Raw genomic sequence first — 24,012 nt, 5'->3', positions numbered from 1 at the left:
AAGAAGTTAGAAAGTTCTTTAATAATCCTTCAAAGGATGCTTAAGGCCAACCCAGAGATCACCATAGCTGGTTGATTCTTATTACGACTCTCACTTAGATGTATCCATGTCTGGGTGGTAAGAATGCAGTCCTGTCAATCAACTGCTCACCCACCTTCCCCAGGTTCAACTGTAACCGTCCAAATTTTTCCCCACCATCCAGCAGGCAGCTAATACCAGTCACCAGCAGGCAGACTACACTCTTTGAGTTGAGAATTACATTCAGTCCTGATGTTATTTCCCAACCACATGTATTTCCTGGTGCAAAGTGATTATGTGCTCATGGTGCTAGGCTTGTAGACAAATTAAACATGGCAAAAGAATACCACCCCTCCTGAGTTCATCCTTAGTTTGTATTCTAACATAATTTCAATCCTACCTTAAAGAGTTATCTTCAACATGTTAATTAATATACATCATCTCATTTAAGCTCTTTCAGGAACTATAATATTTATCATATATATACATATATACATATCTGCATACACATCTTTGCTAATGATAATAGCAACACAACTCATAACCACAATAGTGACTTAGCACAGCTAACATTTGCATAGCACATCACAAGCACATTCACATACTTTCTCTTATGTATTTCTCAAAAGATACCTATGAGGCAGACAGGATCAACAGGGGAAAACATTTTTTGAGTCTCAGTATGACCCATGCATTGTGATAGGGTTTTCTGTGTAGTATGTCTTTAAGAACGCCAGGACTAGAATGAGGCAAGGGAGGCACCCAAGGTGTAGAATTTAAGGTGGTGTTCACCCTCAGAGCCATACCGTCACAGACTTGGCACCTGACAGTGCCAAATGGTACATCTTAGATACCATGTTTGCCTCACCCAAGTCCTGGCAACTCCTTGTCAGTTGCACATAATCTTTCTCCCTTCAAAGATGGAAAGACTAGGGGCACCAGGGTGGGTCAGTCGGTTGAGCGACCGACTTCCGCTCAGGTCATGATCTCATGGTTTGTGAGTTCAAGCCCCGAGTCGGGCTCTGTGCTGACAGCTCAGAGCCTGGAGCCTGCTTCTGATTCTGTGCCTCCCTCTCTCTCTGCCCCTCCCCCACTCATGCTCTGTCTCTCTCTGTCTCAGAAATAAATAAACATTAAAAAAATTTAAAGATGGACAGACTAGTACTCAGAGATCTTTAGCAACTTGCCAAAGACCTCCAGTTAGTAAACCTTCTGACCCCATTCTGGTGTCATTTTTTTATACTAAAGGGCCCATGGCCCAAAGCCATTGCCAAATAAAACCACACTTATGAACTGCATAGAAAATTACTTGGCTTCTTCTACCTTCACTTAAAATTCAGTGTAGATAGCACTCCAGAGAAAATCTCCATATAATCATTGTTATCACTGTTTGTAAAATGAGAATGCTGTTTATTTTGAGCTTTGTTAGTTTCTTTAAAAGTCTGTGATTAGCATATCCTAATTATGTATACTGGTTTTTTTTGTTTGTTTGTTTCATCAATAATTTTGGTTTGTTTGGAGGATGTAATGGATGGACTACCCAAGAAGTGGCAGAAAATGAATTTGTGTCCTATGGTCCAATTTGTGTCCTTAGTTCCAATGGCAGTTTATAGAAATTCACGAGAAACTCTTGGGCCCATTACTTTAGCATTCTCCAAAATAAAATCCTCAAGTTAATACTTACCCAGCTCCAAAGTCACTAAAATAAAAAGCTCCAAGCTTAAAGCAACTTCATTGTAATGGGCTGTGTATTTTATTTCTTCCTAGCAGCTTTAAATCTACTCACAGCAGTCCCAGACAGAATTTATGGGAATACAATAATATGCCAATTAACTACAGTCAACCAGTTCCTAATTCTACATCTCCAGAATGTCTTTATTATTAATGGAAATCCCTGCCATGCTCACTGGGAAACAAGAAGGCAAACTGAAAAACAAAAATAAAGAAAAATAAAGAAAGAAAACAACCCTCTCTTGATTATAGTTATCACTGTTCTTGTAGATGCACAATTCCTCGCCTCAAACTTCAGTGTTTTGGATCAAATTCAGCCCTGTTCTCTGCTGGGGGAATCTGCTGATGCAATTCGGGCAAGTCACCCAAGAGAAAATCAACAGGCCTATCTACAAAGCACATGGCTGGGAAACATGTCTAATTATATATTTGTTCTTACTGTCCCTTCCCTGTGGTTTAAACACCCACTTCCCATTAAATGTAACTGATGGGGAACAAAATGAAAGTCTGTCTGAAGTTGGGGGCTGTGGCTCCAGTGCGATGAAGTCTAGTGAGTTCTATGTTTGGCCCATGGCAAATCTTCCAATCCTGTCATCAAGAACTAGCAGAAAATGGGAATGTGGATGCTGTTAAGACCCAGACCAAGGTAATCAATTCAAGAAACTAAAAAGAAGGAACTCTATCAGAGATTATCTAAGTCTTGACTTATTTTTTTTTTTTTTAGCATTTTTCTTTTTGGGTAGAGTGTAGGAGGTGACCACCTAATTTCCCAAAGTACCATAGAGAGACTTAGAATGCCTGGGGCCCAATGAGACCTTTCAGTTCCTCTGTTGAATCTGTTCTCATCTATGCACAGTTTCAAATGTCATGGAAGCTGTGGGTCTTTCTTATTACAGGGAAATCTTGAAGCTCCAGGGTTACCTTAATTCTATTTTTTTTTAAATTTTTTTTAATGTTTATTTTTGAGAGACAGAGACAGAGCATGAGTGGGGTAGTGGCAGAGAAAGAGGGAGATACAGAATCTGAAGCAGGCTCCAGGCTCTGAGCTGTCAGCACAGAGCCTGACAGGGGGCTCGATTCTAAGAACCATGAGATCATGACCTCAGCTGAAGTTGGATGTGTAACCAACTGAGCCACCAAGGCTCCCCGCCCCCCCCCCCCCCCGCCCTTAATTCTTAAGAATAGGGAAGACACTTGGGTTAATTTGCCTTGGCATGAAATATGACGATAGACATTGTTACTGTTATCAGCCTGGGTATGAAAGAAAAGACAAAAGGGGATGGATACTCTGCTCATGAAGCTATTGTTATATTAACTCTGGATCTTTATCACTCTGACACACTCCAGAAAGTATCATTCCAACATGTTGGAAAAGATCTCCATGCCTTGCCTACTTCCCATGGATATTTTCCCCAACCTAAACACTTCACAAAATTACAAGATAGGTCCTTCTCCAGAGATTCATATGGGACTTGATTTACTCTGTACTCAATGTGTGTTTTACCCATAAAACTTCTTTATACCACCAAATGTAATCTATGTTAACTGACAAAATAGGGCATTCCTATCCAATAAGCAATTTAAAGAAGCATTCACCTATCATGTCACTAACCATTCTACTACTGTCAGCTTTCTCCAGGCCTCATTTCATTTGATAAAATGGATTTGAATGCTTCTTTCTGACTCATCACTTCCCCTAACTTCCAATACAATAGCCTGCTCTGCATTGTGAACAATTCCAGGCTTCTCCTCAACCTTGCCTCAAAAGTCTTTGCAGGTTAGCCCTGGGCAATCAGGTAGAGGTGGTTCAGATAATGGAACTATTGTGAGTACTGACCTCATTTTTACTCTGCATCCCCAGCCTTTAATCCCTGCCTCTAAGAATGTCCCTGTCCAACCTAGTGCAAACCAGAAAGAAGACAAAAGGAGATCAAGCTTCTCTAAGTACAGAATGCTTATTTCTTCCAGCCCATTTTAATTGCTTTCCAAACCAAGGTCACTTGGCACTTCACTGATTTTAGGGGTATGCCTCCATTTCTTTCTCTTTCCTAACTAGAGCTAAGAATTCATTTTAATTCAATGCTTATGTACTTAAGGGTTTTCCTTAAATTGTTTTCACTGCATTTCTTAGCAAACTATAATTCGTATAAACTGCTTCCCCATGAAAGACCTTTCAAAAATTGTTTCATGGAAAATCTCATACTCGTTAAAATGAGACAGCATATTTCAGATGAGACTTTAACTTTCCATCTTCCTCAGTTTCCTTGTTTATTAAAAAAAAAAAACACCGGGAAATAGTCCCCACACCCTGACAGGGTAGTGGGTAGTGGTGAGAATTCACACTTAGCATAAAATCTGGCACATAGTAAATAGTAAATACTAACTTATTCTATGTAAAGCCCTTAAATGCCAAGCTTGTATAGGTACTTAATAAATATTAGCTATTATATTACCCTAATTAGCCACAAACTGGAAAGGAATGGAAATATTTCTCATACAGTGTTATTAGAGTACATGGAAGCTTCTTTCCTTCTGCCAACTCTCTTTCTCTTGCTTGCAATCCCTTCTCTGTTTTCCTCTTCCCTCACCTCCTTTTTTTTTTCCAAATCAAATTTGCTAGAGATTGAGAAAAAGGAGAAAAGGAATGGGAGCGCATAACATTTAGGTCTAAAAAGAATAATTATTGGGAAATATCTTGGCCTCTGCTTACATGTAGGAAATTGCCAACACAGGGCCAAGAGAAATTTATGGTATTTTCCCAGAGGTTGGTATTTAATTAGTGCTCCGTTATTGTCAGGCAGCTGTGCTGTCACAGGGGTAAATCATTTGCAAGCTATTTTGGAGGCTCTTCCTTTGCCACCACCATCTCATCAATCTTCTCATCGGCTTTGTCATTACAGATCTCAGCGATTTCTCACCTTTTCAGGAACTCTGCATGAATTTGACCTCAAGAAGTATTTGGCCACTATCATCTCAGCTATTAAATGTCAGATTCAGACATCTCAAACTGTGTGTCAAGACATTGCGTTCTGGTGGCAATGAACCCATTACCTTTTTCCCCCTCATAAAGCTTGCTCTTTGGGAGCCTGAAATTGTGTGATACAAGTTCTCTTGAGGGTCTCATTTTATCATGGGTGTCTCTGAAAAGAAGGTCTGTCACCAGCTATATTAATGTCCAGACTTTTGATAGTTTGTACAGGCACATTATGCAAATAATGTCTGCCCATCTTTACTTGGTGAAATAGGCAACGGGATCAGGCAAGAAGTTATAACTAAGCAAACCTGCTCCATTAGCATTTTTCAGGTGTAGCTGTTAGGATCAGTGAATTCTTCAAATTGTATTTTCTAGTCTTTAAAAATAGTCACACTGAGCTTGCTTTATCCCTGCTAATGAGTCACAGGAGAGCAGGAAGGCCAATGGATACCGCCTACATCGCTGTCAGGTTGTTTACTATAAACACTCATCCATCCAGGCAGTTTGTCATCTTTGCACCTGTGCGGTGGTGGCCTGAAGCATGAGTATGCTGGGTGGGTTCAAAGGGAGAGTCAGTAAGACTGGAGGGTAGCCAGCTAGGGAGAAATAGTATGGGTGTAACTAGAGAGACCTCTCTTTGGTGTCACGGACCCATTTAGCAGTTGAGTGGGGCCTATAGATCTTTCTCAGAATATATATCAGGATTTTAAATAAATAAAAATACAAAAGATTACAAAGGAAACTTTTTTTTTTTAATTTTAGAGGGAGAGAGAGTGTGAGCAGGGGAGAAGGGCAGAGGGAAAGAGAGATAGAATCCTAAGCAGGCTCTATGTTCAGTGTAGAGCCTGACATGGGCTCAATCCTAACAACTCTGGGATTATGACCTCAGCCCAAAAGTGGGACATTCAGCTGCCTGAGCCAACAGGTGTCCCTAAAGGAAATGATTTTATTGAGATTCCAGTTTTATTGGAATCAGTGTGTGCTATGGTAATATGTGTACTTCTTTACTGACACATTAAAAAAAGATCTGGTGATGATTTGAAGTTACAACGAGCAATCTCTACAACTGTAATGTGATAGGAAGTATCTGATTTCTACTGATGGCAAAGTCACAGGAACTACTGATACCACTGTGGTTTATGGCTACAGATATGATGGAAGGGAATGCTAAAGTGCAGACAAGGTTCATGAAAATAATTTTGTTTTCTTCCCCAAATTCACAAACTCCTTGGGACTTCTTAAGAATCTGTGACCACCGATCAAGGGCCCAACTTCTGGGGAGGCATTTGGATTCTATTCCCAGGGGAATGGAAGCTCTGAGAGGAGCTTACAGGATGCAGCATACTTATCAATTTAAATTAGGAAGCACCTTAAGTCTTCCCTATTTCCTTCACCCAGCATCCACAGTGTTCTGGGCACCATTTGTCCTGGTGTTCACTACTTTGTCATGTAATCACTGTGTGTATTGTTTCCTCCGACAGATTGCAAGGACAAGAACTATACATCAACCATCTTTGTATAAACAGTGCATAAGACCTGAGACATACCAGATCTTGAGGATTTGTTAAATAAGTTAATCAAGACTGTGATGCTCTTGAAAGAATTACACATGAATCCCACGATCAAATTTTTCTGAAGAACATATTTTCCTTTCTGAAAGGGATTATATGTGAAAATGCACATTTAAAAATGTTATCATCAGATTTTAGGACTGGAAATGGAAATGTTGATGCCATCAGAGAAATCAAAAGAAATAATTTAAAACTAGGTTGATTAAAAAAAAAGATACCATGTCTCCCTTATGTTTAAATGTTTATTTATTTATTTTGAGAGAGAGAACATGAAGGATAGACATAGAGGGAAAGAGAGAATCTCAAGCAGGCTCTGTGCTAAGCCAATGCAGGCTAGGCTCCATACCACAACTGTGAGACTATTGACCTGAGCCAAAACCAAGAGTGGGACACTTAGACCAAGAGTGGGACTGAGCCACCCAGGCACCCCTCCCTTATGTTTAAAATTACAGGAGCCTCTGCAAGGAAAGAGAAGGCCAGGTAGGCAAAAGTTCAGCATTGTGCTGACCAATTATAGATCAACAGGTTAAAACTCAAGCAAAGGGATGAACTTCTAAGAATATTCATTGTTTCTACTTTGTCCCCAAAATAAGCTTCCCATTGTAGACAACAGCTGAAAGCTGCCTAACCCTGACACACTGCCATCCATCCATAGATAAAGGAAGGGGTATGGTAGAATTTTCCCCAATCTGGGTCACATCTAGGACCTGGTTGTAGCTCCGCACACTAGGGCTAGTTTCTAGCCCCTGTGTTTATTTGGGATTGGTGATGGAGGTCAAAGCTTAAATCTTAATTTGGAATCTACTGAAATTCAGATAAAAACCTATTTAGCATGTTCAAAGTTTGACACCAGAAAGGTTTATATGAGAGAGATTTACTGGCTTCATGCATGCTCAGCTGCGTCATTATAAGAAACAATGTAAAACATTAATTCAGTCAATGCTGTTTTTATTAAGGCTTTCTCTTTGCCTGGACCCATGAATTAAACACACACACACACACACACACACACACACACACACAAACACACACACGCATGTGCACACACACATACATAATACATACACAAATACATATACAAACAACACACACAAAACACAAAACCTTCTGGGTGAAAGTACACATTCCCTGTCCTTGAATCAGTGATAAAGCTAACAGGTAAATCCACAACCACAGAGAAAACAGTGATGCTTATGTGTCTACGTGGAAGAGTGAGGAAAAAATTCATCGAGGATAGAATATTTGAGCAGACATGACAGAAGTAAGTAAAGGAATCTGTCATCTCAAGAAGCATGTGGTATAAACAAAGACAGGGCTGATCAATGAGAAATTGGATCCATATCAGGGCCCACCTACTCTCAGGGAGATTTCAAATGTTCCTGAACTTGTTTATTATTTGATAAGATTTAGCTAATTAATCTATGGCAACATCCATGGTTTAGAATTGGTTGTTCTGAACCAACAGGTTGTTCATCTCGAAATGTAATTACATAGGGGCGCCTGGGTGGCGCAGTCGGTTAAGCGTCCGACTTCAGCCAGGTCACGATCTCGCGGTCCGTGAGTTCGAGCCCCGCGTCGGGCTCTGGGCCGATGGCTCAGAACCTGGAGCCTGTTTCCGATTCTGTGTCTCCCTCTCTCTCTGCCCCTCCCCCGTTCATGCTCTGTCTCTCTCTGTCCCAAAAATAAATAAACGTTGAAAAAAAATTTAAAAAAAAAAAAAAAAAAAAAAAAGAAATGTAATTACATAAAGTCTTAGGAGACTATAAGACATGCAGATCAGGTAATAAAAGTCCCATTTGTTAACTCTCTCATCTAGCTTGTAATGAGTTTGGGCCTGACACTGTTCTGAGGGCAATAAAACAAAAGTTGACCAAACCACAGACTCTTAGATTCATAAGATATCTTGGTTTCAAAGAAAAAAAAATAACAACTCTACATAAGTCATGTGAACAACAACATGGAAGACGCTATGGGATCAGGGAAGAAGAAATCCAAACTAGGCTTTAGAGTGAATTGTAAGCATTGAAAAGAGATTGTTGATATAGTAGTCTACTTTCATTACCAAGGGAGAAATACATGATTCTTTTGAAGATCATGGTTACGAACTTGGGAATCCTGAGGTAAAATTCTAACTCTTCCATTTATTTGTTGTGTGGTCTTTAAAACTTTACTTACTTAATATCTTTAAGTCTCACTTTCCTCATTCATAAAATGGGAATGATTACAATGACTACCACATAGGATTATCATATTAATTAAATGAGATCATCTAAGTGAGGTGCTGATGCAAAGGAAGTGCTCAATATCTCCACACATGGCCTATAGTATAGGCCAAAGAGAAGTTTGCTTTTTATTTGTCATTGAGCAGTATGCCACAATATTTTTGATGATCCAAAGTAGACCTGTTTAATTCAATATATAGTAGAACAGAATTTGTATACATCAATCTCTCTGTTACACACACACACACACACACACACACACCCCACATCCTCTGCTATGCACATTGTCAATATCTTATGTTTCCTTTAGTTCAAGGCTCTACACTGCTGGGTAAACAGATTGCTTTAAAGAGTTTCACAGGTAAAGTATTGGTGAAGGGGGCAACTTAAATCCCACTCCTGCTGCAACCACCACAAGGAATCTCTTTAATTACACCTTTAATAAATCTAATGCATTCCAGAGTATACATTTATCCCACCCTCTAAGGAAAAGCATTTGCCGACTGTACTTAGAAAATGGGGAATATAAATTTTCTTTTTCCTTTGCCTCTGAATGGAACGTGACTATTTGTGGGGTTCACTCACTGCTGGCAAATGGCCATTTCCTGCCTCTAGACAGAAAGACTTAAAAGAACTTATAAAAAAGCAGTCAAAATCCTCCGTAGACATCCAATAACTTATAAAGGAAAAAACGTTTTGATGAGTTAGTGCAAATGAATCAGGAACATATGGATCCTATTTCCCTTGAGTTTAAATTTGTAAAGAGAAAAAACTTCTTTAAAAAATGAACTTTCTAGATGTCACTGAACCCAGGGAAAAACATATGAGATGATTACTCAACTTAATATATTCCTAAGTTGCCCTATGCTTAGCTCAAGCACACTCAGGTCATTTGTAGCTCAATTTGGACTGTCAAACACACAGCCCATTATGCTCTAATTGTTTTCAGAGTAAAATTCTGGACAGCAGAAGATATTAAGGTGGTAAGTATTTTCAGCAATACATTTTAGCATAGTGGTACTAATTCCTTAAAAAAACTTATCTTTGTGGGTGACACATACCTGCATATCCAGGAGCCAATCCACAAGCGGGTGGTATAAACAGGGTCTCATAAAGGAAAACAGATAATCAGAAGATCATCTCCTGCAGCCAGGCTAAATGGTGCCCTTATGCCCAGGGAGAACTAATTTGCTTCATGTAACTGTATATTTTATTCTTAAAAGGTTTTTCAGGAACCAGTATAATTAAACTACAGCCAAAAGATAAACCTGTTGGCTTTCTTTTACAATCTGACTACAATAATTACTCAAATAATGATTCAGTTGTATATGCTGATGATTTTTACTAATTTATTAAATACATTTCATACATGGATCCATCTGAGTACATATCTAGACAATGATTACTACAAACAGGACATTGGAAATATATTAAATGCTTTCTAAAAGAGAGCAAAAGGCCCCACTATGTGCAAGGTACCACAGAAGACTGAATAAAACACCCATAAATATTTAATGTGAGTTGAGGTTATAGATTATATGTAGACATCATCAAAATATTTACAAACCCATGTTAAAAGGGATTATGGAGGTAAAGAAACAAATACTCATCAGTAGGAAGGCTTTGGTGTCCACTCTGGTACCTTCTAGACAAGGACAGCCCTCTAAGCCTTTGTTGGAAGGATGGTTATACACTGGTTGAGAAAGGGATTTATTCTTAGAGAAAGAGAAAGGGATTCTTAGAGTTCTCACTTGCTAGGTCTTTCTCACATTGAAAAGAATAAATATAATTTGAACCTTAGTATGATCTAGCTGGAAAAAATCCTTGAGGGTAACTGATCTAATCATCCTCAACCACTTGCTGGAGAAATTGTAAAAATATAGGCTGCTGCCTTCTCTGATATTTCAAAGCAGTAAATTCAAGTTATGACTCTGTTGTCTGACTCAGTAATTTCCCAGGTGATTTTTCTCCTTATTTTACAGATGAAGAACAGTTCCAGAATGGTTGTAACATCTCCTACAATCCCCTTAATTCCCAGGTCAAAGTCTCACCCACAAGCTCAGCAATACCTGGGTTATTATTAGGGGCACTCTCTAGTCTATAGCAGGGCAAGGAAACAGCCCAGACTAAAGGAAGATCTGCTGGTTATAACAGCCACTGTTTATGTTGCAAAATAAATGAAGTTGAGTTATTCTTATGCCTCTAAAGTCAGCTCATAGGATGAAAACTTTACATGGGCAAAACTATTCTTTAAACTTCTTTTAAAAAGGCCTTATGTTGAAAACTGAGGTGTCTCTCAAGTTCCAACAAAGTCCATTTTTTCCTCCAGATTTAGGAAAGATTGCTGGAGGGTTTTTTTTTATTTTGTTTTGTTTTGTTTTTTGTTTTTGTTTTTTGTCACCTCTAAGCAAAAGATGAAGTGTTGGACTAATATTTAGGAGCCCTGTCAGAGAAGCAACTAGGACAAAAAGCTCTATGCACCAGAATCACCCCAATGCAGAAAGAAACTATGAGACATGACAGTTTAGACAAAATGGGGAAAAAAGTACTCATATGTCTTCTTTCACACCAAGGTTTATTGTGAAACTGAAAATAAATTGCATCATTTCAAGTCTCTCTCCTTATCTGTGTCTTTTCAAAGAGGGCACATAATAGAACCCCCGTGTGTAGGCAGCACCTCCCCACCACTGAACATCACTTGCCCTGGTGCCCATCAGGCCGCATGCCAGGTAGTCGTACCCTTGTTGCACAACCAAGTCAAAGGTCAGTAGTTCAGGATTCACCTGGGGCTCTCACTTCCTTGCCTGAGGCCTTCAGATTTGGGATAACAGGTGTGAGCACTTCATTCCAACCAGGTTTTAGTAACTTGGGATTCATCACAGGTTCAGGGAACGGTAAATCCTTTAAATCTTTCTATTGCTGCTTCATATAAAGGAAGAGTCTCTTCACTAATTGTTGAGGCTTCCTGGCAAGGTATGAAGACACTAAAGCTTATTTCTCTCAACTTCTTGTCAAGTTCCTTTTGATGAGACTTTGAAGGAGTTCATGAATAGAAATGAAGAGAATGCCATCTGATTAAGAGGGGCATGTTACAAGTCCTTCTGTTACTGGGCTCACACTCCGGCTCCTCCAACTCAGCTTTTACCATAAATAAGCTGATGCTATATGTACATACTATTATGAGGTTTTTCTAGTTTGTTTTCTGTTGAAGAGCCAAGACATTGGATAAATTATGGCTTTGTCAAACCTACTTATGTTTCTTACCATAGTGGTAGGAGGGTCATTATCAAAGGAGGTCTGTTTTTCATAAAGGTCACCACTATGCCCAAATGCATTAGGAGAGATCATGAAAAGGCCACTGAAGCTCTGACCGTAGCTTCCATTGAAATCAGAGACGTGGTTGAGAATATTGCCACTTATAGGCGAATCATTTAATTCCACTAGAATGAGAAAGTGCCCTTTTTTGTTCTTCCCTGAGTTGAGCTAGATGATAATGAAAGGATACTGCTTTTCCATTCAATCACAGCAGCACTTGAGTCCTACTCAATTGAAATGGAGGGGAAGAAAAAGGTTATTTTTTTCCTCCCTACCTGGGAAGAATGAAGGCACATGCTTTCAGCTGTAGAACATCCTTCAGTAGGCCCCTCAGTGTCATTTTTTCTCTGTGTCAGATGTGGATCCTGTCACATGCTCAGAGGTTTATTTTCTATTTATAAAAATGTCACATCATTTGGATAATCAGCAGATTTAATTTCATAAGAAGTTTTAAAGGTTGGCTATTTTGAAACCACCATATAATCCAGATCATTTATAGAAAAGCAACATGGGGGCCTCTCCTACATGAAATGGGTCAAGGTTGTTAATATTTACTCTAAGAAGAAACCCATATGGAAGTTGGGGACCATCTTAAAGACATCAAGGCAGCATATGCAAGTGCTGCTTGATCTCTGGTATGTCATTTGAGGGGGCTGAAACAAAGCTTTCTATTGGTCTGTGCTATGATGACCTGGGCAAAGGCATAAGTGGCTGCCTCAGTGGGGTTGTTCCAGAAGATAGTACCAATTATGGTGAATTCTAGAGCTGAAAGAGCCATGGCCTAAAGAGTCAATTGTCCAAGGTTATAAATGAGAGTGGAAGGAGCTGATTATAGTCAAAATTTTCTGACTTTTAACCGAATGTTCTCATCTTCACACTAAGATTCTTCTGTGGGACAATAATAGCCAGTGATGAACTATATCCTGCCTCTTCCCACCCAGCTTCCAGGTGACATAATTCCCATTTTGGATGCATGGAGAGGATCTGAGCTACTGTTACATTGTGGCCTTGCTGATATAATCTTGTAGGCTTGGAAGCTGTCCCATAGTCTCACAGACTTCTAAGCCACAGTTTGCAAAGGGGTCCATTCTCTTTTAAACAACTGCCTCGTACTACTTATTCCTGGCTTCTACTCAGTACTATCTTCCATTAAAACTTACATGTTTCTTACCTCCAGGTCAGACTGAAGAACTAGGAAGACGCAGCCATTAGTTAGTAAATAAATAAATAAATACAGTTTTGATTTGACCCTGCATGAAAATATGTATTGAATGATGGGATTTTTTAAAAGAGCTATTATTCATTTTACTACTGAGAACAGTGACTCTATATTATTTTTTCCAACCAAATATATTTGAAGGACCTCAAATACTCTCATCAAAAGCAGGGACTCAACATAGCAGGGTTCTCTGAAATAGAATGGCTTAAAACATGTAGTTTTGGCAGGGAAACACCCTTCAAATGATTCTCAACTTTCTTTTCTCTAGTTAAGAATTATTAGCTTGAACTGTTAAAACTAAAAATGGGAGGTCATTCTGTTTTGCTAAAATGTACTATATTTTGCCTTAGGTTTCTTTCCTCACTCCAGCCAGCAGAACAGGCTTTATGACTCTGCCAACTGGCCAAGAGTCAGTGACACCTTCAGCAAAATATCCTCCTAGAGCAGAACACACCTTCCCACAAGGGAGCAGGGAACATGGCCACTGGTGGCTCCTGTGCCCCAAAGACCTCAACATCACTGTCAAAGTGGCCCTAGTTTTCCTTTCCCAACTCCAGTTTGACAAAAATGTTCAAGGGAAAGACTTTAATCAGCCTACTTTAGGTTCCATGCCCACATACATACTTTGAGTGGCAAGTTTGGGTAAGATGTCCAATTTAGAGCTAATCACTGCTGACCACAGAAACAAGTTATAAGAACATGAAAGTGCCCAGTTCGTTGACCTTAGGAATTTCCTTTTCCTTGAACTTTAACACCACATCTGTATATAAAGATCAAAATACCTATCTTGAAGAAAGTTTTGTGACTATATAATCATATGTGTCACAGAAACATGTAACAGTATGCGTCCACAAACACAGACCATGGGACACATCAGGAGCCAGAAAAATTGCTTTTTCTTCTCTATTTAGGTATTTACTTACTCTACATCTTCTAGAATTCTTTCTAGAGTTCCCAGACCTAGTGGAAATATATATATATATATATATATATATATATTTCCCACATCTATTTAAACATATAGTAGACACTGTGCTGGGTTAAGGATGGCTGGCAGAGGAGACATACATGGGTTTTTAAATTTTTTTTTAAGTTTATTTATTTATTTTGAGTGTGAGAATGAACAGGGAAGGGGCAGAGAGAGAGAGAGAGAGAGAGAGACTCCCAAGCAGGCTCTCTGCTATCAGCACAGAGGCCAGTGTGGAGCCCAAACCCACAAACCTTTAGATCATGACCTGAACCAAAACCAAGAGTCGGATGCTAACCTGAGTGAGCCACCCAGGCACCTCGAGACATATGTTGGTTGCATGTCAGTACAGAAGTAGACAAGCCACCCTGAACTATATGGGACCGTAGGTTGGTATCACTAGGGCACCCTGAGACCTTGAATATGCAGACATCCTCTGCTGGGAAAAAAAAATCATTAGACTTACAGAGCTCTCTACACAAAGTAAGACCAGGGAAAAGGGTACTTGGCCAACATTACCTCAGTGCCTAAAAGTGTTTGATGAAAGCCTTCTGTACCCTAGGTACACTCGCTAACTGGAAGTGGGATCACTAAAACATCAAAATTTATATTGTCCCATATATTTTGCTTATTGATAAAAAATGGGGTTATGAAGGCAATAGCAAGGGTCTTTAGTTTCTGGCTGCAAGAACCTGAGCAGGCCTGCTGTGGATAGGTGCTAGAGCAGTGTAGGGGTGGAGAGATAAGTGGATTTGCTCACCTGGAAAGCTCTAATGTGGGGTGATCTATTGACAACAAGCGAGGCAGAAGTCTCCTTGGGGCATAACTTTCATTCCAACAATGGGAATTTAGATTCATAACATAAAGAGATAAAATTTCTGATCACTGATGTAACTGCTTGGCACAAATCTTAATACAGGCAATCTCAGAATGGGAAGGAAAGTAGTGTGTGTGCATGCGTGTATGTGTGTGTGTGTGTGTGTGTGTGTGTGTGTGTATGAAAGAGAGAGGAGAAAGGAGTAGAGAAGAAAAAAGGAGGAAACGAAGGTAGGGAGGAAGGCAGGAGTATAAATAGATGGGAAGGAGAGAGAAAACAAACTGCGTCATCAGGGTTCTTGAAGAGCAAAAGGAACGTGCCATATGTGCAAAGTCTGGGAATAATTTTCTTCAGTTATGTCACAGCCAATGAGCATCATGGTTTCCACCTGAAGATCATGCTCAGGCTAGTCAAAGGATACATTTTTATAGCTGCAGATTAGGATGATGATTATTATTGCCATAGCCACATTCTTCCATAGAACCTGAATATTTTAAGATGGATTATTTTTCCAAACACACACATTTTAACCTTATATGATACCCAAACTAAGCCCAGCATAGATACTTAAATGATGTTTTATAGACATAAAAAGACATTCCTCAGGGAAAACATTGAACACTTCATTTACTGCTTTCAGATCTCTGGATGTTAACCACACCCCCGTGTCATGTAGAACTGAGCGATGTGGTGCACTATATTCTTTGCATTTCTGTGAATAATCGACCACAGAAATTGAAACTTGGTGTGAAGGATGTAATTTTCTCATTAGAAATGTAAGCATCATTTCATGTTTTATTTAAATCTCCCTTTTAAGAAAGATCCTAAGGTGTTCCATGTCAGTGACATAAGGCAGGCCCCACACTGGGTGTTGTTTTTTTTTTTTTTTTGGTGGTCCATAATGTGATTCTGAAATAAAAGTGACAATTTTTAACACTGCATATGTTCAAAGACCTCTGCCAAGAAGGGGAAAAAATAGCCTTGGCACCAGAAGCTAAAGTGTGACGACGGTTCCTTGTGATCCATAATGAGGAAACAAGGGGCCATGTCCCTGATCTTGTCAAATTACCACAAGGATAGCATATGAACCTTTCAAGAGGCTGAACATACATTTCTTCAATGGATTCCCAATTCTGTTTTCTGGAGTAGACAAATATGTTTACCTTTTCATTACTTTGTGGCTGTGTGTCTGATTGTTGGGAGGCCGGGGAGGGTGACAGTGTAACTGCTTCTACTCAGTAGGAACCAATATCATTACCTCAAAAGGCACCAAGTATGAGCTGGAAACTATTTTTTTTTTTTTGCTTTTTATGACAAAGCGTTTGCTTATTTATTTTAAAAATTGTTTTATTTGAGTATACTTGACATACAATGTTATGTTAGTTTCAGGTGTACAGTATAGTGATTCAAGTTCTCTTTATGTTATGCTGTACTCGGCACAAGTGTGGCTACCATCTGCCACCATAAAATGCTATTAAAATATCATTGACTGTATTTCCTATGTTGTGACTTTTATTCTTGTGACTTATTCATTTCATAACTGGAAGCCTTTCTCTCCCATTCTCCGTCATCCATTTTGCCCATCCCCTTCCCCCATCCCCTTTGGCAACCATTAGTTTGTTCTATGTACTTATCGGTCTGATTCTGCCTTTTGTTTCTTTATTCATTTATTTTGTTTTTTAGATTCCACTTATGAGTGAAATCATGTGGTATTTTCCTTTCTCAGTCTGACTTAATTCACTTAGGATAATACTATCTAGGTCCACCATGCTGTCACAAATGGCAAGAGCTCATCCTTTTTATGGTTGTGTAATATTCCATATTATATTATATATATATATATATAAAATAATAAAATATATGTATATTATAAAATATATATAAATATATAATATATAAACATATAACATAAATATAAATTATAAATGTATAAATATAAATTTATAAATTATATAAATATAAATATATATAAATACATAATTATATATATATATATATAATAACTAAAATCTTCTTTATCCACTTATCTATTGATGGACATGTGGGTTTCTTCCATATCTTGGCTATTGTAAATAATTTTATAATATATTGTAAATATTTCTACAATAAACATAAGGGTACATATATCTTTTCAAATTAGTGTTTTTGTTTTCTTTGGGTAAATACCCAGTAGTGGAATTATTGGATCATATAGTATTTGTATTTTCAATTTTTTTTAGGAATCTCCATATGCTTTTCCACAGTGGCTGCACCAATTTACACTCCCACCAACAGGGCATGAGGGTTCCTTTTCTTCCCCACATCCTCACCAACAGTTTTTTTCTGTGTTTTTGATTTTAGCCATTCTGACAGCTGTGAGGTGGTACCTCATTGTGGTTTTGATTTGTATTTCCTTGTTGATGAGTGATGTTGACCATCTTTAGATGTGTCTTTTGGTCATTTGTATGTCTTCTTTGGAAAAATGTCTAGTCAGGTCCTCTGTTCATTTTTAATCAGATTATTTGGTGGGGGTGATGGTGTTGAGTCATAGAAGTTCTTTAAATATTTTGGCTATTAATCCCTTATCAGATATATCATTTGCAAATATCTTCTCCCATTCAGTATACTGCCTTTTTGTTTTGTTGATTGTTTCCTTCACTTTGCAAAAAAACTTTTTATTTTGATGTAGTCTCAGTTTATTTTTGCTTTTGATTCCTTTGCCTTATGAGACATATTTAGAAAAATGTTGCTATAGCCAACACCAAAAAAATTACTGCGTATGTTCTCTTCTAGGATTTATATGGTTTCAGGTCTTACTTTAAATCTTTACTCCATTTTGGGTTTATTTTATTTTATTTTTTTGGTCTGGTGTTCCATTTTCATTCTTTTACATGTAGCTGTCCAGTTTTCCCAGCACCATTTGCTTAAAAGACTGTCTTTTCCCCATTGTACAGCCTTTCCTCCTTTGTCATGGATTAATTGACCATGTAAGTGTGGGTTTATTTCTGGGCTTTCTATTCTGTTCCACCGATCTATGTGTCTATTTTTATGCCTGTACCATACTATTTTGATTACAACAGCTTTGTAGTACATCTTGAAATGTGCAATTGTGATACCTCCAGCTTTGTTTTTCTTTCTCAAACCGCTTAGCACAAGAAGTTTTGTTCTCTGGCTACTACTATCAGTTGACCTTAAGATCCAGAGCTCACTGGATAAAGTCTGGGACCATAGCAACAAGTTGCAGAGTAGGTCATCTGTGTCAATGCAGCACTGCCACATACACGCAACATCTCATGATGCCCTGCCACATCTGTAGGCACAACACTTAAGATGACAAACAGCAATAGCACAGGTGTCAAGTTTCCCTCAGAAGGCACAGCATTAAAAATTTACATGACAAGTAGATGATATTTAACATTTTGTACAACAATCTGTTTGTGCTAAAAGCACAGTTAAAAATATTATGTTAGTCAAAGGCCCAAACTCTGCATGCAATGACAGAAAATTTCTACCTTCCTCCTGAAGAGAAGAAAACTGATTTTGGTTTTAAAGATGCAGAGCTAGGGTTCTTCCCTGCCAAGGTATCTAAGTCATACCAGTAGCCCACTGAGGGCCTTGCAAGATGAAGCCAAGACTCCTCCATTGAATTGTTCTCACCTTAGAACAAAAGGGTCTGTTTGTGGAGGAGGGGGCTGTACTGTCAGGATGAGGAGGGAGATTAGGAACTTCCCATGGAGTGGCTGAATGGGAAAGACTTCTGGGAAATGCCATCTTCAAAGATCTGCAGAGATGCAGCTGGGGCCCGGTCTCAGGTGAACCACAGCCTCCCCTCTGTATGTCTATAGCTACCATAGTTTTAATTAGAGCCTCCCAGAATGCTATGCTTCTCCCCATCACTCCTGCTTTATCATTGTTGGGGGTAGGAGGTGTTCAGGTTTGTGTCATGCTACAACCGAGGCCTGATTAGTACTTTAGTGTATCCACATTTGAAAGTAACCAGGAAACTCATTCATCTTGCATGTTAGAATCTTCATCTTAGATGCCTCAGCCCCTAAGATGACTTCCTGGAAGACTTAACACAGGTGCTCTGTGTTACGGGATGTCTGCTCCTTTGGGACATTTGAAATCACTGAACGTGACCTCCATAATGGAGAAATAGCTCATACAATATCAGGGCATTTGTAGCTTTTAGAGGGGGAAAGACATCCTATTCTTCTTCTGCTTTCTATGGAAAATATTACAAATATGTGCATTGCCCCAGAGACCAATAGTCAGATGCCATATGAGTCCCTGGGGTGGAACAATAGAATAGGCACTGTAAAAAACATTTCTTAGGCTAACTTCCAGATATAAAAGGGGTACCTCAGAGCTGTGGAGTGGGAAAATTCCTATTTCACAAGGAATATGATATTTTTAGACTGCATAAAAAATGAGGAATGCATGAAACTGCAGATGATAACGTGGAGCAGGCACCCCAAGTTGAGAGTGTGGGCCACATTTCCGCTGCTCATTTCCCTAATGGCCCCTTATTTTGCTCGCTTGTCTCTGCAATAAAGTTTCTACTTGAGAAAAATGGGTACTTATGGAAAGGTTATCATGCCACATGCTGTCATTTGTTTTATAGTGAACTCTGGTACTCTTTTCTTTTGATTTTCTGAACCAGGAGTTCTTAATTCTTAATTTTGCCAAAAAATGCCAGTGAGTAATCTTCATTCCTTGCCCACCTCCCACTTGATTCCTGGATTTCTCTGCCACATGCCTTATCTCTCTTCAGTCATGATTTCCATTTCTTTGTATTTCTGTTTTGTAAGATAATTAAACTCTGGTTTTCTGAGAACAAGAATTCAAGGCTTAGCAGTGAATATTCTTTTTTGTTTTACAATTTTTCAATAAGAATTCATTATATTTTTCAGTTCTGGTAAATCATTTTTGTGCTCCAGTTACCTCCTCTGGAGGATTTTCCTTCCTTTTTTCATTAAAGCACTGCTCTATCTCTTCCTCTAGAGTCAATTGTGCTATTTGTTCAGCTGGGCTTCCTCATGTCCCTGAGTCCCCCTAAACATGTGGTGACAATAGCATCCTCACAGTTCAACCTTTGGGCAAATGAAACAAGTCAATGGTGGGTGACAGAACATGTTTTCCCCAGTCTTGTCTACTGGGGTCAAGTGCTCCAGAAAAGCCTCTCTGGATGTGGAAATGTCCAGTCATACAAGCTGGGCATGATTTGTGTAATGAAAGGAATCAAATCAACTGTTGTTGAAAAAAAAAAAAAGAAGTATCCTTTCCTAATGGTTTAGAAACAGAGGGTAAGTAAATGGCAAAATGCGAAGGCTCACTAATTACATGACAACATCAATTATCAATGATCAAAAATCATGAAGATATGCACCATTGAATCATATACTTATCTGACTGAGAGAAGTATGGCCACTGATAGAAGTCACATTTACACGGATTCCCAACTTTTTTAAAGGAAAATTTTAAGGGACATAACCAGATGAAAGGTCCAGAAGTTGCAACTTTACCCCCTGACCTCAACCCTAGCTTTGCCCCAAGGAGGGACCCAGTCGTAATGGGGCATATTAAGCTGGTGAATGGGTAATGAAGATAATGGACAAAAAAAAAAAAATCAATGAAACATAGACATGAGAGCGATTGAGAGAGTATGTAAATGAACTCCCTTGCTTCTTGTTGGATTTATAGTCTGTAGTTCTGGTTACTCATGAGACCCTGCTATAGTTCTAGCCCTTGAATTTCAAGACTTTTTTTTCTATCATTCATTTATATAATATATATTCCTTTACATAATATAGCTTGAATGTTTTTCTACTTCTTGTAGCTAATCTCAAACTAAGACCAAAACCCAAGTTAAAATTATGATAATCTGATCACTTTTACCTTGCCTTTCTGTCTGACTTCTTTCCTGAGCTTCAGGCTCAAGTAACCACCTTTCTATTTGAAATCTTCATTCTGTAACTCAAATCACCTCAAACTTAACTGTCTGCAACATCATTGTTTCCTTTATGTTTTTTATATCAGCATGCTCCCCTACCAAGTTTCTTAGTAAATGTACCAAAATTTACCAGGGGCTTAGGTCAAAAGCCTAGATGCTATTTTTGACTCTTCCGTTTTCCTCATATACCACACATGATTTACTGCTATGATAGACACTACTACTGTTCATTGATATCCGGTTGCCTCTCTTCTGAATATTTGAGAGGACTTCATTTCCTTGTCCCCTGGGTGCCTTGTTTGGACAGTGAAATGTGAGAAAAAGTTATATGCATCGTTCCTTTGCAGAAGCATTTAAGAGCTATTACTTGATTGTCTATCTTTTCCTGTTATGTGATAGATGATATTTCACATTGTAGAGTGTCTGTCAGCCTGGGTTCTTGACTAAGCGAGAGCCCTCTGCTGACTCAAGACATACAAATAGCATGAACAAAAATAAACCTTTGCTGTTTTATGGCACTAAGATTTGGAGGTTGTTTGTAACTGCAGCAGGAGCTATCCTATCTTAAGACAATCCCCAAGTCCTGCTAGCTCTATCGTCAAAACATATTCCAAACCTGATGCTGTTACCTCCTTTTCTGCCATCGCTATATTTCAAAGAATCCTCATTTCTTGCCTGGATTTACTGCAGTATCCTCTTCATCAGTCTTCCCTTTTCTATTCTGACATCGTCTCTCAAGTCCTTTCTGGCAGCAGCCAGCCTTTTGTCATTTTAAAGGTGAATCTCATCATGCCACTCCCTGTCCCAAACCCTCAACAACTTCCCATTAGACTTGGAATAAAAATCCAAGTTTCTCCATAAACCATAGCATTCTATGATCTGACTCCTACCTACTTGTCCAAATTTGTTTTCTGCCACTTTTTTTTTTAATCTCTTTGATCCAACAGCATTGTCTCTATTGTTTCTTACTATTACTTGCAAACAATAAATTCATTTTCCCACCAGGGTTGCTCTCTTGCTGTTACTTCTATGTGGAATGTTTTACCTCAAGATCTCTCTGTGGCTTGGGTTTCTCCTTTCCATCATACAAATCTTTGTTCCAAGATTATGTCCTCAGAGCCCTCTGTAAATTATCTAAAACCACATCCTCCTATAACTCACTCTCTCATTACCCTGTTTTACTTTATAGAGTACTCTTTGAACTGTCTTGTTCCTTTATTTTTTGAAGTTTCTCTTTCCTAGACTATGTATACCATAAGAGGATGATTTTGCTTTATAGCGTTCTGTCCCTCACATCTAGAAAAATCTTGGTGGTTATTTGTCAAATGAGTGAATTAATGAATAAATACCTTAAACAATCAGGATGTTAAAACAATACTGCAATGAAAAGACAACTGACAGAAAAGTAATATTCTTTCTTTTTTTAAAATTTTTTTAACGTTTATTTATTTTTGAGACAGAGAGAGAGCATGAACAGGGGAGGGTCAAAGAAAGAGGGAGACACAGAATCTGAAACAGGCTCCAGGCTCTGAGCAGTCAGCACAGAGCCCGACGCAGGGCTCGGGGTCACGGACCGCGAGATCATGACCCGAGCCGAAGTGGGCCGCTTAACCGACTGAGCCACCCATGAGCCCCAATAATATTCTTTCTTAAGTCCTTAACCTGCTTGTTTTTTGACAGAGCAAAAAATAAATCAAAATACTGCTATAAAAAAAACTTTGTATAGCTTTTATCTATCTCCTACTACTTACAATTCATTTACTAAGTAAAATCTGACTTGTTCAAATTAACATGCTTACATTAGCTAATGCATATTGGAAAAAGAAGCCTTTTATTTATTTATTTAAATTCTTTTTAACATTTATTTATTTTTGAGACAGAGCATGAATGGGGGAGGGTCAGAGAGAAGGAGACACAGAATCTGAAACAGGCTCCAGGCTCTGAGCTGTCAGCATAGAGCCTGATGCGGGGCTCGAACTCACGGACCGTGAGATCATGACCTGAGCCGAAGTCGGCCGCTTAACCGACTGAGCCACCCAGGCACCCTGAAAAAGAGGCCTTTTAAAAGAGAATTCTCACATTATATGTTTAACGTCACAGTGGCGATAACTGAGCTGTGTTCCTTAATCTAAACTACTTAAATTTCTATACAACAGACCCAAGAAATGTGCAAGAAAAAGATCTGAAAGCAAAAGAACAGTCTCAAAGACAGAGGAAGCTAACAAGGTTTGTCAGGGCACAGACCATTTAAGTGGGAAACACTAACACATTTCCATGAAAAATAACCTGCATAGTTTAACAGAGAAAACCCATCAGTAGGATTTTTCAATGAACTATAAAAATGACCAAGTTTCCTCTTCATAATCATCTCCTTGATGACTTTTGTGTGAGTATACATACTTCTCTCACATGCCACCATGACACATGTGAATTTTCATCAGTAGGGAATATCCTTGGATCACTATTTTACTGGAAATATGGATTTGCACCAATACACTAGCTCAATCTATTCATGAAACATTCTACACTTTTGCTAAGCAGATGGTCCAGGTGAGGAGCTTTTACCGTAACCAAGAGATATATTAAAAATACCACTTTCAAAGGGACTGAACTTCTCTCCCTGGCCTCAGGATCCCTCCAAGGAGGAATGGCTGTTGGAGTAAGGAGGGCAAAGTCAGACTCTTGGCTTTGTGAGTCTGAAACCCTGAGTATGTCATTTAACCTTTTGATTCTAGATGAGAATCCTATGCCAGATGTTTCATGAGATTGTTGTGAAAATAATACATGTCAAAGAAATGTTTTGTAAACTGGTTATTTTTGGTATTTTTTTAAAAAATTCTGCTTCTTTGAGGTTATTACAGCCATCCTCTATATCAAATCTGTTATATGTATGTATGCCTTTCAGAGTAAGAGGAAAAGAAATAACAAGCACCAAAATGGATATGTTTGGCCATGTGGTCTTTACTCCTCCTGGAGAGTAACAATTTCTGAATCTATTTAAAAAATGTTGAAATTACAGCAATTAACAGAAAATTACACTGCTATTTTTTTTAAATTCACAAAGGCACCAAGAAGCTATCTCCCATATTATTAGCAAAGGCCCACAGTCTGTCTCCATACTCAAACATTTCCAAATAATCCATGTCCTACCCAAGAAGAAAGCTAAATTCATGGTCTATATAAATGGAACAAAATTCTTTATAGCACTCGCATGAATATCTGAAAAAAAATCAGAATAAAAACACA

General features: G+C 38.6%; 1 protein-coding gene across 1 annotated transcript in view; it reads right to left on the bottom strand.

The window, feature by feature from the left end:
- The window catches only part of MACROD2 (mono-ADP ribosylhydrolase 2), a 2,032,256-nt gene that overhangs the window by 473,042 nt on the left and 1,535,202 nt on the right, over positions 1-24,012 (bottom strand). The gene's annotated exons all lie outside the window — the stretch shown is intronic.

This window comes from Prionailurus viverrinus, chromosome A3 (assembly GCF_022837055.1).
Source record: "Prionailurus viverrinus isolate Anna chromosome A3, UM_Priviv_1.0, whole genome shotgun sequence".
In the NCBI taxonomy this organism is placed as follows: domain Eukaryota; kingdom Metazoa; phylum Chordata; class Mammalia; order Carnivora; family Felidae; genus Prionailurus; species Prionailurus viverrinus.
This window is presented reverse-complemented; position numbering and strand designations above follow the sequence as displayed.